The following is a 12,367-nucleotide window of genomic DNA, read 5'->3' on the forward strand; positions in this document are numbered from 1 at the left end:
GTGCTCTGTGTGGATGTATTGTTCTCTTCTAGTGATATGCTGTGACTTTGAAGGGAAATTATATTGTCTGTTGGTGTGTTTGCAAGGGTTGTGACAGGAACACTCTAAAAAAAAAGGCTCGTAATCATAGGGGAACCTTTTTTAGTGCTATATAGCACCAATTTTGGTGCTTCAGTGGTTCTTCAGAGGTGCTATATAGCACCTTAGTCAAAGAACCGGTGAAGAACCTCTGAAGAACCGCTGAAGAACCTCTGAAGCACCAAAATTGGTGCTATATAGCACTAAAAAAGGTTCCCCTATGATTACGAGCCAAGAACCATTTTTGGTGCAATATAGAACCTTTTTTTTTTTTTAGAGTGAATATCACCAAGAGAAAGGAATAGTCTCCAGGATGAATCAACAGCCACTAGGGGAGGGGTGTAATGGTACACAAAACTGATGGGTCGGTACGTGCCTCGGTTTTGAAGTCATGATTCGGTACAGGTTTGGTACAGCAGGGGAGAGAAAACTAAATATAAAATAGCTTTTTATTTATTTTTATTAAACTGGTTTACTGAACAAATAGTGTCTGTCCTTAATTGAATTATAACTAAAAGTTTCTTAAAGATAATGCTGCAAACTATATAGGGAGCCCTTACATTACTATAATATTAAAGGTTAACAACAGAGGCCAAACTTTTAGCCTAAATTCAGTTGCTATTTATTTGTAGATTTAATAATCAACACTCAAATAACACTGTAACAAAGCTCAAATAGCAAGGAGGAAGAAGACAAGGGTCGGCGTAACTGGAATTTGTGATTTTATTCAGAACTCTCTTTGTCCAACACAAAGTAAACATTGCGCTCACAGCGCTCTCAATAACTCAGAACTATATAACTTGTTTCCAACAATCTGTTCTCTCAGCTTTCCAGCTCCCAGTGTCGCCACGAGTTTCCAGTCAGTCTCTCTCTCCTCCATTGAAGACTTCCCTCTGGTTTTATACTGTCTCTCCACACCAATCACTGTGATCAAACACAGGTGTTCATCATTTGAACTTGACCTACTTACTCACCACCACTCTCCCGGCTCTCTCTCTCCGTGCAGACCTCGCTAAACCACGCACCCTCTGCCACATACCCCCACCGCCCAACTCAGGCCAGGGTGCCATCTGCAGTTTCTCTCTTAGAGAGCTTCCGACTAACGTACAGCACCGGCCGTTCCTCACCCACCTCCTGGGACAGGACTGCCCCGAGCCCCCTGTCCGACGCTTCAGTCTGCAACAGAAATGGGAGCGAAAAATCAGGAGAGTGCAATAACGGTCCACCACATACAGCAGCTTTCACCTGGGTAAAAGCCCGCTGGCACAGCTCCGTCCACTGGACGGTATCTGGTGCTTCTTTTTTAGTGAGGTCAGTCAGCGGGCTAGTGAGGTCTGAATAGACATGTGCCGGTATATGGTAATACGATATATCAATAATGAACATGCACAATATTGTTATCGTGGGCACTTCAAAATACAGTGAATAATTATTTATTACGAATTATTCAGATTTTCAGAATGCATTTTAAGAATACTTTACCCATCAACCGTTTAAAATTAACAACACGTCAAAGAGGAACGAGCACTGATGTAATCAAAACCAACATGCATGAGCAGCGCATGGCGGAACGAGTGAAGGAAATGTGCTGAAAAGTGCACATTCACTCTCTCTCTGACAGCAGAGGGCGCTGACGGAACAGCAGAAACGCAGCCGTTTCCCCGGTAACCCTCGTAAACAAACACTCTACTAAACACACAGCCATTCAGCTGTATTCGGTGCTCATCACATCACAAAAAACTTCATACTTAAAGACTTAAGGCTAGATATTGTTTGAATATGTTCTGATTCTTTGTTGTTCAGTCACACACTTTACAATAAGGCTCCATTATTTAACATTAGTTCATTCATTAACAAACTGACAATTACAAATACTTCTAAAGCATTTATTAATCTAAGTTAAATGTAAATTTCAGCATTAATAACACATTATTAAAATCAAAAGTTGTTACTGTATTTAATGGACCTGAGCTTACACTAACAGTTGCTTTTTTTAAACTAACGTTATCAAAGAAGAATAACTTCTGTAAAAATGTAGCTAGTCGCTCTTTGTTGATGTTAATGCATTAATTAGTGAGACCTTATTGTAAAGTGTTACCTATTGTTATTTATAATTCTTTTGCACTTTAATCTGTTTTAATATCTAAATGTGTATTGCTTTATTGTAGCAAGCAGAACAGCACAGTTGAAGGAATTCTGTGAGTTTGTGTAAGTGGAAGAATACAATCTGCTACGGCATGTTGTCACAAGGTGGTTGTCCCTGCTTTCATCTATTGACAGAATACTGATTTATTGGAAGCCCCTGACCAGCTACTTTCAGAATGAAGGTGAGGAGCAATGCTCCCAGTTTTTGTGGAAATGTTCTGGAGAGGAAAGCATTGAAGTGTCTGAGACATATTTTATTTTCCTCAGTCACATTCTAAAAGTGTTCTCTGACACCATTGAAGCACTTGAGGCCAAATCGTTCAGCATAACGTGTGTTTAAGGTAATGACTGAACTGAAACAGAAACTTGAGAGAAGGATCACGTACAGGTTCTTTGGCTTAACTGTGCACAGCAAACTCAAGCAGCTACCCCCTTTCCTGGCAAATAAATGTGTGTGGTGGATTTTCTTGGTTTCTATGAAAGAGCCAAGAAATACATAAGTGAAAGGTATGACTTCTCTGAGAACTGCTTTCATAGCAAAGTGGCAAAGCTTGACCTCACAACTGCGGTGTCATATGAAGAATACAGTGATGCTGTCCAGGCCTGCAATCTGAAAGACATTGATATGGATGGACTGTGTGAGGAATATGCCATGGTGGAAGCTTCCTTCACCTCTCCGGAAATGGAAGGTTGCCACAATGAGGAGCGATATCTGAAACTTTTTTCCAAAGCAGATGTACCACTTGTGAATCTCAGGAAGATCAGCACCTATATTTTCTCCATCCCATGCAGCAATGCACACACAGAACAAGTCTTTTCAATGATGACATCTGCATGGAGAAATGAGAGGAATCGTCTGGATGTGGACAGCATCAAGGCTGAGCTCCAAGTTTGTGTCAATTTCACCTTTCCCAGCTTTTGTGTATTGTATTTAATGAAGCAAATATATGTAGGCTACACTCATTTCCTGTAGGAAGCTCTAAAGCAAAATTGATCTCTAATGCAGCATTTTGATTTTATGAATGGGCTATATGAAATATGAATATGTATTTGTTTTAAAACAATACAGATTTTTGAAGGCTATGTTTTTATGTGTACCACTCCCTGCAGGAGATGAACAAGCCCAGGGGCAATGGGGACTTGCCTTGGTGGCCATGATGATCCTAGAGGTGCTGTTGTCGCCAGAGCTGCAGGGTTAACTTCTTTGTTAAGAACTGAAATGTGTATTTATTTATTATTCATTATTTGTTTATTTATGCATTTCTGTTATTTCCAGAAGTCCAGAAATTGTATGTTTTCAGGCACTGTGCACTTTGCCAGACAGGTTGAGCTCAGTGGTCAGTTTTTGAAACAGACATCACAATGTCTTGAATAAATACAAATACGTGAACAAACACTTTTTTTGCCTCTTCTGTTACACATAGAACTACAAAAAAAATTGTATGTACGACTACGAGTACATTGTAGTTGCGAGTACACCAGAGTCCCATGCAATTATTTTTGCCCCACTAAATGCCGCAAGTGTCCTCCTTTTTGGCATTATGGAAATGGCCACCCTAACCAATACGTGTACCATTACACCCCTAACAGCCACCCATCTGACAATTTATGACTCACCTGAGAATCTCAGGACAGTTTACATATAACCACTTTTCACAGATACAATTTTAACCAGATGCAGCTCACATGAAGGGGAACTTCACCCAAAAATAATTGAACCTTATAGGGTACAACGGGGCTAAAGGCTCCACGGGGTAAAAGGCTCCTTTGATTTGATTTTCCTCTAAACCACTAAACTTGCCTCAGCACTTTCCAAAACATCCGCTTTTCAAGATGCACCTTGAAATTTACCGATCTTTGACGCAATCACAGGCAGTATAGCACAAAGTTGATTCTGTGCAAATTTGATCTAATATTTGATGTTTTTAAAATTTTGAATATCTAAGAAGCAAATAAGAATCACTAAAATTATTTAATATATTTTGAGACAAAGGTCTTGTTAATGATTTTTTTGGTCAAGGTAATTAAAGCAACAGTTTTTCAATAGCGGAAGAAAATGTTAAAGTATGGTATTTGGGGTAAAAGGCCCCCCTGCTGTTGGGGCAAAATGCACCATATTTAACATGATAAACAGCTGGCTGACTTTTCCATTTGTTGACATGACATGGTTCGATTCAGATTGTAAATATCATATATTAAGTTGGGTGTCCACCTTAGAGATAATCACCATATTTATAATGAAACATCATATTTAAAAAATATATTTAAATTTATCATATAATAAAATATAACTTATTGCTATGACTGGAAATCTATATTAAATTATTATGGGATCTCCTTCAATGCTTTAAGAATCTTTACTTTTTTTTTAAAATTATTTTGATTTTATATTTTTAAAAGTATATTTGTATATTAACATATTTTAAATGACAGTATATTTATTTAACAAAAAATTATTATTTTATTCTTCAAAATTAACAGAAAATAGTGCAAACTTTGCTAAAGTGATTGTTTTGAACAAGTATTAACTTAGACATTATTAAAAACATTACTTTACTTTAACTAAAGTATTTGTATCAACACTGTGTGCCTTTTGCCCCATGCTGGCGAGCCTTTTACCCCGTGTGTGGGGTAATTGGCTCCCCTCGCCACCTCATACATTTATAAGACTTTTAAACAAAATAAAAAAACTTTCATGATTTATTTTCTCACAAAATCTGTTGCTCCATTTAATGCAAGCATATATTTTTTTCTGTAATCATACACTATGGGAGTAATGAAAAGCACATTTTTCTTAAGGTGTGCCTTTAGCCCCATTGTACCCTACCTCTCCTGGTTCAGTGGCAAAGGCCTGAAGTGTTTCCTTAAACTTCCTCGACCATCTCCCAAGAGTTCTCTCCCTTAATTCCACCTCCATTGAGAGTCATATAAAACAACAATCCATGGACATACCATTGTGTGATATCCCCTTCAGTGACGTTTTCTGCCCTAAACGAGCCACGTTACAACCACCTCACCGACTGCGGGACTGTGCCATTAACTTCATTCTGGGTGAGCCAGTGCCCTGTGGCAAAATTTATCCTCATCTCTCTATCCCCGAACAGAAGTGCCTTTAACCTCATCCGGATACTTGAGGGTGACGAGTGTAAGATTGTATTTGTGACACCTACAGGCCACTACGAATATTGTGTTATTCTGTATGGGATGATCAAGCCCCCCCACATTCCAGGTCTTTTGGAGGGGGCCCGACATTCCTTCACTGTACTCACGACCATCGTAATCTGGAATATCTCCGTGAGCCAAAAAGGTTAAACTCCAGACAGGACAGATGGCCCCCTTTTCTTCATACGTTTTGATTTTTCCATTTCCTACCATCTAAGGACCAATAATGTGAAAGCCAATGAACTCTCTCGGCTCCCAAAGAAGCTCCTGATAATCAGGAGCATGTAATCCCCTCCAGCCTTATAGTCAGCCCGAACCAGTGGTCCCTAGACAAAAGTTGGTCCAAAGCCAATTCCTCCAAGCCCACTCCGTCCCACTAGGTCATACCTAAATCCTTCTGATGGAATCAGTTAATTTCTCTTTGGGCACTGGCAACTCTAGGACCAATCAAACCCTTGCTGCTACGAGATCGATGTTCAATCATGCTTTTTGCAACTTTAGACTACCAGAAGACAGTCTCTGATTTACATCCTCAATTCATCTACCATTTCTGGAAAGCCTTTTTCACCCTTCTAGGTGGGTTCATAATTCTCTCCTCTGGTTACCATCCTCAAACCAATAGGCAAACGGTTCCTATGAACCTTCTGCCACAGTGGAGTACACTCACAAAACTCTCCGTCAGCCAGCAACCAGTCTCACCCCGTTTCAGTGTGTACTTGGCGTCCAGCCCCTCTGTCTCCGTGGTCCAGGGAACCATCAGATGTACCCTACCAACTCCAGTTGTCAGTGCACTGTAAGAAGGGTCATGCCGATGCCCGGCAGACCGATTCTCCCACCTACCAGCCTGGCCAGAAGGTGTGGCTCTCCACTCGCGATATAAGACTGCGCTTGCCCAGCAAAAAGCTAAGTCCCAGATACATTGATCCCTTCCCCATAACCCAGCAATTTAACCCCATCACATGGGAACAGCACCTCCCACCCCACTGATCATTTCATGTTTCAGTCCTCAAGCCTTACCACCCTCCTGTCTCTGATTTCTCCACAGAGCCTGGTTCCGCTGACGAGCCCCCTGCCTCTGATCCTGGACAAAGGAACTGTCTACACCCTTAGAGAAACCTTAGTGGATCTGGTGAAGAAGAAATATATTGATTTTGAAGATGTTGAAAATGATAGTTTTGAGAATATGTTTGAGATCGCAAGTATGAGCTAAATGGGTCATTCTTCAATTGGGGTGGCAAATTAGAGGCAGATATTGTAAAAATGCTTGTTTTCTTTTAATGAAATGTATTGCTATGCATTTAAATTAGTTTAATTTATATCCATTAAAATTGAAGCTTAACATTTTGATTTTTAAATAATTTTAATCAAACACTGGTGAAACGACCACTTATATCTATGGTGTTACCAATATTTGAAGTAAAATGTTGGTTTGTTCTAAAATGAGCAGGGATATGCAGCTAGGTAATAATAAATAAATTACTTTAATTACTCAGTTTTATTGATCCTTTAAATTTGATAAAAAAAAATAAAAAAAAAAGTTTAATTGTTCATCTTGGCCCCTATTTTTGCCAAAGAAGAATTTTTGTTTAAAAATTGTATATACACATCAAAAAAAGGCAGGAAAATGGTCTGTGCTACCTTTATAGTCTTTATTCGAAAAGATTAAAACCCCTTTACAGTCTAAAAACATTGAATGGGAAGATTAAATGGCTCTGAATGAAAGAAATTTCAGATAGGCCTACATTTTGAAGTAACACGACAAACATAATATTGCATAAAAGGTTTGTGGAGTTATTATAGAGTGTGGTGGTACCAGGAAAGACAGTAAGACCACAGACAAAATAGCCTAAATACAGACTTTTCTAAAACGGAGGCTGCCATCATGATGATTTCAAGGTCAGGGGACATTTTGGAAATATTAAGTATGCAAGTATCAAAATTGTGATTAAAATATGTGTAACATTAGTCCACTGGCGAGGCAAGTTGCTGAACCCAAGTGCAGTTTATTATAACTTAAATCTTAACATAAATCAAAACAAAGACTTGGCAAAACAAAGACTTGACTAAACATACACTTACCAACACAGCGGGTTACATATTCAATAACAGATGAAGACACATGGTAAACATGATTTAAATACAAACAGACTAATGACAAGACAAGTGACACCTGTGAACAGTGATTAAACAATGAACCAATGACAGAACACAACAAGATCACATGAGGGCATGGGAGTCACATGACAAGACCAGGAAACCTGACAAACTTAGAAACATGACAGTAAACATGACATTGACATGAACCAACACCAAAACACCCTGTGACAATATGTAAGTTATCCACAAACCCCACAAACACTAATAAAGTGCGACACATGAAATTGTCAGAAATTTAGCCAATTTTAAGAAAATGAATAAGAAAGAACACAGAAAGTAGTGAATGATGCTGGAATCTACCGCCACTTCAATATAATATGTATATATATATATATATATATATATATATACATATATATATATATATATATATATATATATATATATATATATATATATATATATATATATATATATATATATATATATATACATATATATATATATACATATATATACATATATACATATATATATATATATATATATATACATATATATATATATATATATATATATATATATATATATATATATATATATATATACATACATATATATATATATATATATATATATATATATATATATATATATATATATATATATATATATATATATATATATATATATATATATATATATATATATATATATATATATATATATATATATATTCATAATCAAAGCCTCAATCAATTTTCATCCTCTTATATAATTATTATGATTTTAATGATCCTTCCCAGTTATGATTTTGCTTAAATCAAGAGGACCAATGATTGTTTCTTCCTTTATATTTTCTAAAGTTTGTATTTGGTCTCTGAGTGGTGACTGCTTCCAGAGATGAAATATGGATTTGTCTTTCATTTTATTTTATTTTATTTTAATTTTATATTTCCTTTTACTGAAACACTAAAGAATTGTCCTATCTGTACCTCTCACTGAGAGAGAAGCACATAGTATCAGCATGGTTTGGTGAAGTTTTTGTTGATAGTTAGTTAAGACTCTCCAACCTTGGGAGAGCTGTGATTATAGGGAGCTTTTGTGTGTGTGTTGCATGATCTGTGCAGGCCCAATATTGAAGATGGACATGACACCAGACCTGAAGACGCCTTTCTGCAACCTCCGAGGTCAACAATGATCTATTTCAAGTGATGGGGCGACAACTTGTCTACCTAGTTTAGTTATATGCTCTGCTATACCCTTGTATGGAGATTGACCATGACTGTGCCTTTTCTCTGAGCCAATCAGAATTGAAGCTGGATTCTGCTGATGAAACTGCAAACTATTCTTCAGTAAATTTTTCTTTAATTAACTCCTGACACTTGGTCTTCATTTTTCACTACTGGTCCTGGGTCCTAAGCTGTTACCCCAACAGTAGTCCAAATAGATTTCCCCCTTTTCTTAAAGGGGTGACATCCATTGCTGTAACACCACAGATGTGAATTTGGGGGACAACTACTTTTTTCTTAGATATAACAAAATATGTATTTTTAAAAACTATTTAATACAACTGTACATGTTAAATAAAATCTATATTCACAATATAAACACTTTATTTGTGTTAAAAAGTTGTATTTTTGCAATTAAATTCCATGATAGCTCTCTGAGGTATGGCGTGGCCATGCATTTTTTGTTACAAATGCAATCTCTCAAACTCAATTAAATTTGTTTTTTTAAAACAAAAAAGTAACTGTTAATAGTGCACAAATTGTGTTTATCCTACAGAATAACAAACATGAAAATATTTTATAATTAATTGGTATTTAAAGTTTATTTCCACTGTTGTAAAGTAGAGGGACACCACTTGCCAGCACACATGAAGAATGACCCAGATGCTGAATGTTCTGGGAAATGAGCTCTGACGAGGTCAGTGATGATGCTATAACATCTGCTCGAACTTAACCCTTCCAAGCACCAAAAGGTAACAAAATATGATTTATTTTATTCTTTTGAAATTGTTATTCTAATTTCAGGAGAGTTTTATATTATCGTGACAGGTAGAGATCCATCCGTGTTAGATCAGCAGCCATTACTTAAGTCGTCAGTGTCACATGATCTTTCAGAAACCATTCAAATAATAAAAAAACTGCTGGACGTACAACATTTTTAACTGAAAATGATAACTTCACACTCATTTCAAATTGTCCTATGATATGAAATTCAGCTACATTTAAATTATCTCATGGATGTTGTGGTTTGTGGTCACAGTGGCATCAGCTGGCTGCAGTAAATGTGGCTTATTCAAACAACTTTGACATAGTCTTTTTACATTAATCCGCTTTCAATGCATATTATCCACCGTGCACAGTTACTCTAAAACCACCGGGGTGGCGGTGGCACCAGGGCTGGGGCCCGTCATCGCTGCTTGCAGCTATATTTCATATTATTATTCACAATGCTGTAAATATGTTCATTATCTGTAAATGTTATTCTGACTAAATCTGTATCTTTATTCTTTTTTTATATTTTTTCATTCTTAAATGTTATTGTGTCTTGTTATATTTAATATATATTTATTTATTGTTACACATATTTATATGTGTGTACTGGAAGCTTCAATACCAAGGTAAATTCCTTGTATGTGCAAGCACACTTGGCAATAAAGCTCATTCTGATTCTGATTCTGATAGTAGACACTTAGTATAAAGTAGTGTACCTTGCTATGCCAGGATCCACAACTGCCAAATAGGCTGGCTGGCTATTTTAATCGATTTTAACTGGCTTTGACCACTGGTCCAAAAGTTGATCTGCCTACCTGGAAAAAGTGGCCCACACATCATGCCCAAAGAATCTGTAAACTCTAGATCAGATTTAAATCCAGTCAATCATTATATATATATATATATATATATATATATATATATATATATATATATATATATATATATATATATATATATATATATATATATATATATATATATATATATTTCACATTCATTGTACTTCTCTTTTATTTGATCCATTCGTCTTCATACTCTTACCAGGTTGTCCAGTCAAACACTGCACTTTGCACATAATCAGCTGATTTTTAAAAATGTAAAATGCCTGTCAAATAAGCAAATCTCTCCATCCCCTGTTTAGATTGCCCAACATTGGTTATTGTTATCACAGTATGGATGCAGTGGTAGTGTGCTGGCCACTAGATGGCAGACCATCAATAAAGATGATAGATCACGTGACCTTACACTGCACCTGTCTTAATTATGCTTGTATGTCACTTGCCAGCACTAGTCTCAGGTGAATGGCTTCAGCTTTCTTCCATTCCTCTTCTCTGCATTCTGTCCAGATTCAATCAATTAGGATGCGGTGAGCTTTCATCTGTGTAAATCAAGTTTGGTGTCAGATTTAAGATTTAAAAGATAATATTTTAAAATGTTTTGAAAGAATTGATCAAAACAAATATAATTTCAATTCAAAAACCGTTTTCTATTTTAATATATATTAAAATGTAATTTATTCCTATGATGGGAAAGTTGAATTTTCAGCAGCTATTACTTCAGTGTCACATGATTCTTCAGAAATCATTCTAATATTCTGATTTGTTGATTTCTTATTATTATCAATGCTGAAAACAGTTGCACTGCTTAAATATTATATGTGAAAACCATGATACATTTTTATATAAATATATTGCTTCGCAATGCCTTGTTGTTTTAGATAGCAATTGGTTAATAGATTTAATTGATTTAATTAATCTATATTTAGAACGCATTCTTTCATATATTGAAGAGAATGAACAATACTATTTTGTGAAATTCCTTTAGAGATACTATAATTTAAAGACAGAAAAAACCCATTGAACTTTATAGTTAAACAATGCTTTGGGCGTACTTCTGTGCTTTGAGAGTACTATACTTTTCAAAGGTATTTATCTTTGTTCTGGTAAGATGTGGAGGGACGGGGGGTGGGGGGGGGGTGCATCAAGTGTTTGCACTGGGCACAGTACCCTAAGTGTTCTTCAGAAAAGCATTAAAAAATGTGTCTGACTTCACTTACTGTACCTCTAGAGGCACTGCTGGGCTTCTGTACAGGCAGTAAGGTGGTAATTAAGAAATGGGTTCACTAAAATGTCCTCAGTCTATTGAAAAGGATATGTTTAGCAGAATTTACAAACTGACATACAACGAAACAAGGAAAGTGAATGGATAGTGTAAGTTAGTTTACATGACATATTAGGGGCAGGTAAATCTGAAATTGATACTAGAAAAATAGATTGGCTCCAACAAAGAAAATACAACATTCAAATAATGGCACAATAGTTTCTGCAAGTGGATAATCTGTTAAAAAAAATCTATGAGTGTGTGTCATGTCATCTGAGGCTTAGACTAGGAGGGCTGGTGGTGATGGTGGGAATAGATTTAAGAGGTTGGTGAGTCATGGTGGGGATGTGATAAGAAGGTTGTAATGGGGAAAGATTGTAGGGGATCCTTCAGGTTTCAGGAACTGTATAGAATAATGTTTGTATCCTTAATTACTGCTCCGTGACGTCCAAGTACAAGGCTATTTTGTTAGTCTGTAAGTGAACGAACACACAGTTAGACACAGAAAAAAATAATTTTCAACAGTGGAGCTTATACTCACTTAAAAATAAAGGTTCCAAAAGGTTATATAGAATAACCATTTTGGGATGCCCAAATAACTTTTCAGTGAACAGTTCTTAAATGAACCATTTTAAAGTGCAAATAACATTTTACTATAGTCTAAAGCAGTGGTTCCCAACCACGTTCCTGGAGGACCCCCAACAGTGCACATTTTGGATGTGTCCTTTGTCTGACACACCCACATCAGGTCTTGGAGTAGCTACTAATGAGCTGATGAC

Source organism: Gobio gobio (assembly GCF_949357685.1).
Source record: "Gobio gobio genome assembly, chromosome: 3".
NCBI lineage: Eukaryota > Metazoa > Chordata > Actinopteri > Cypriniformes > Gobionidae > Gobio > Gobio gobio.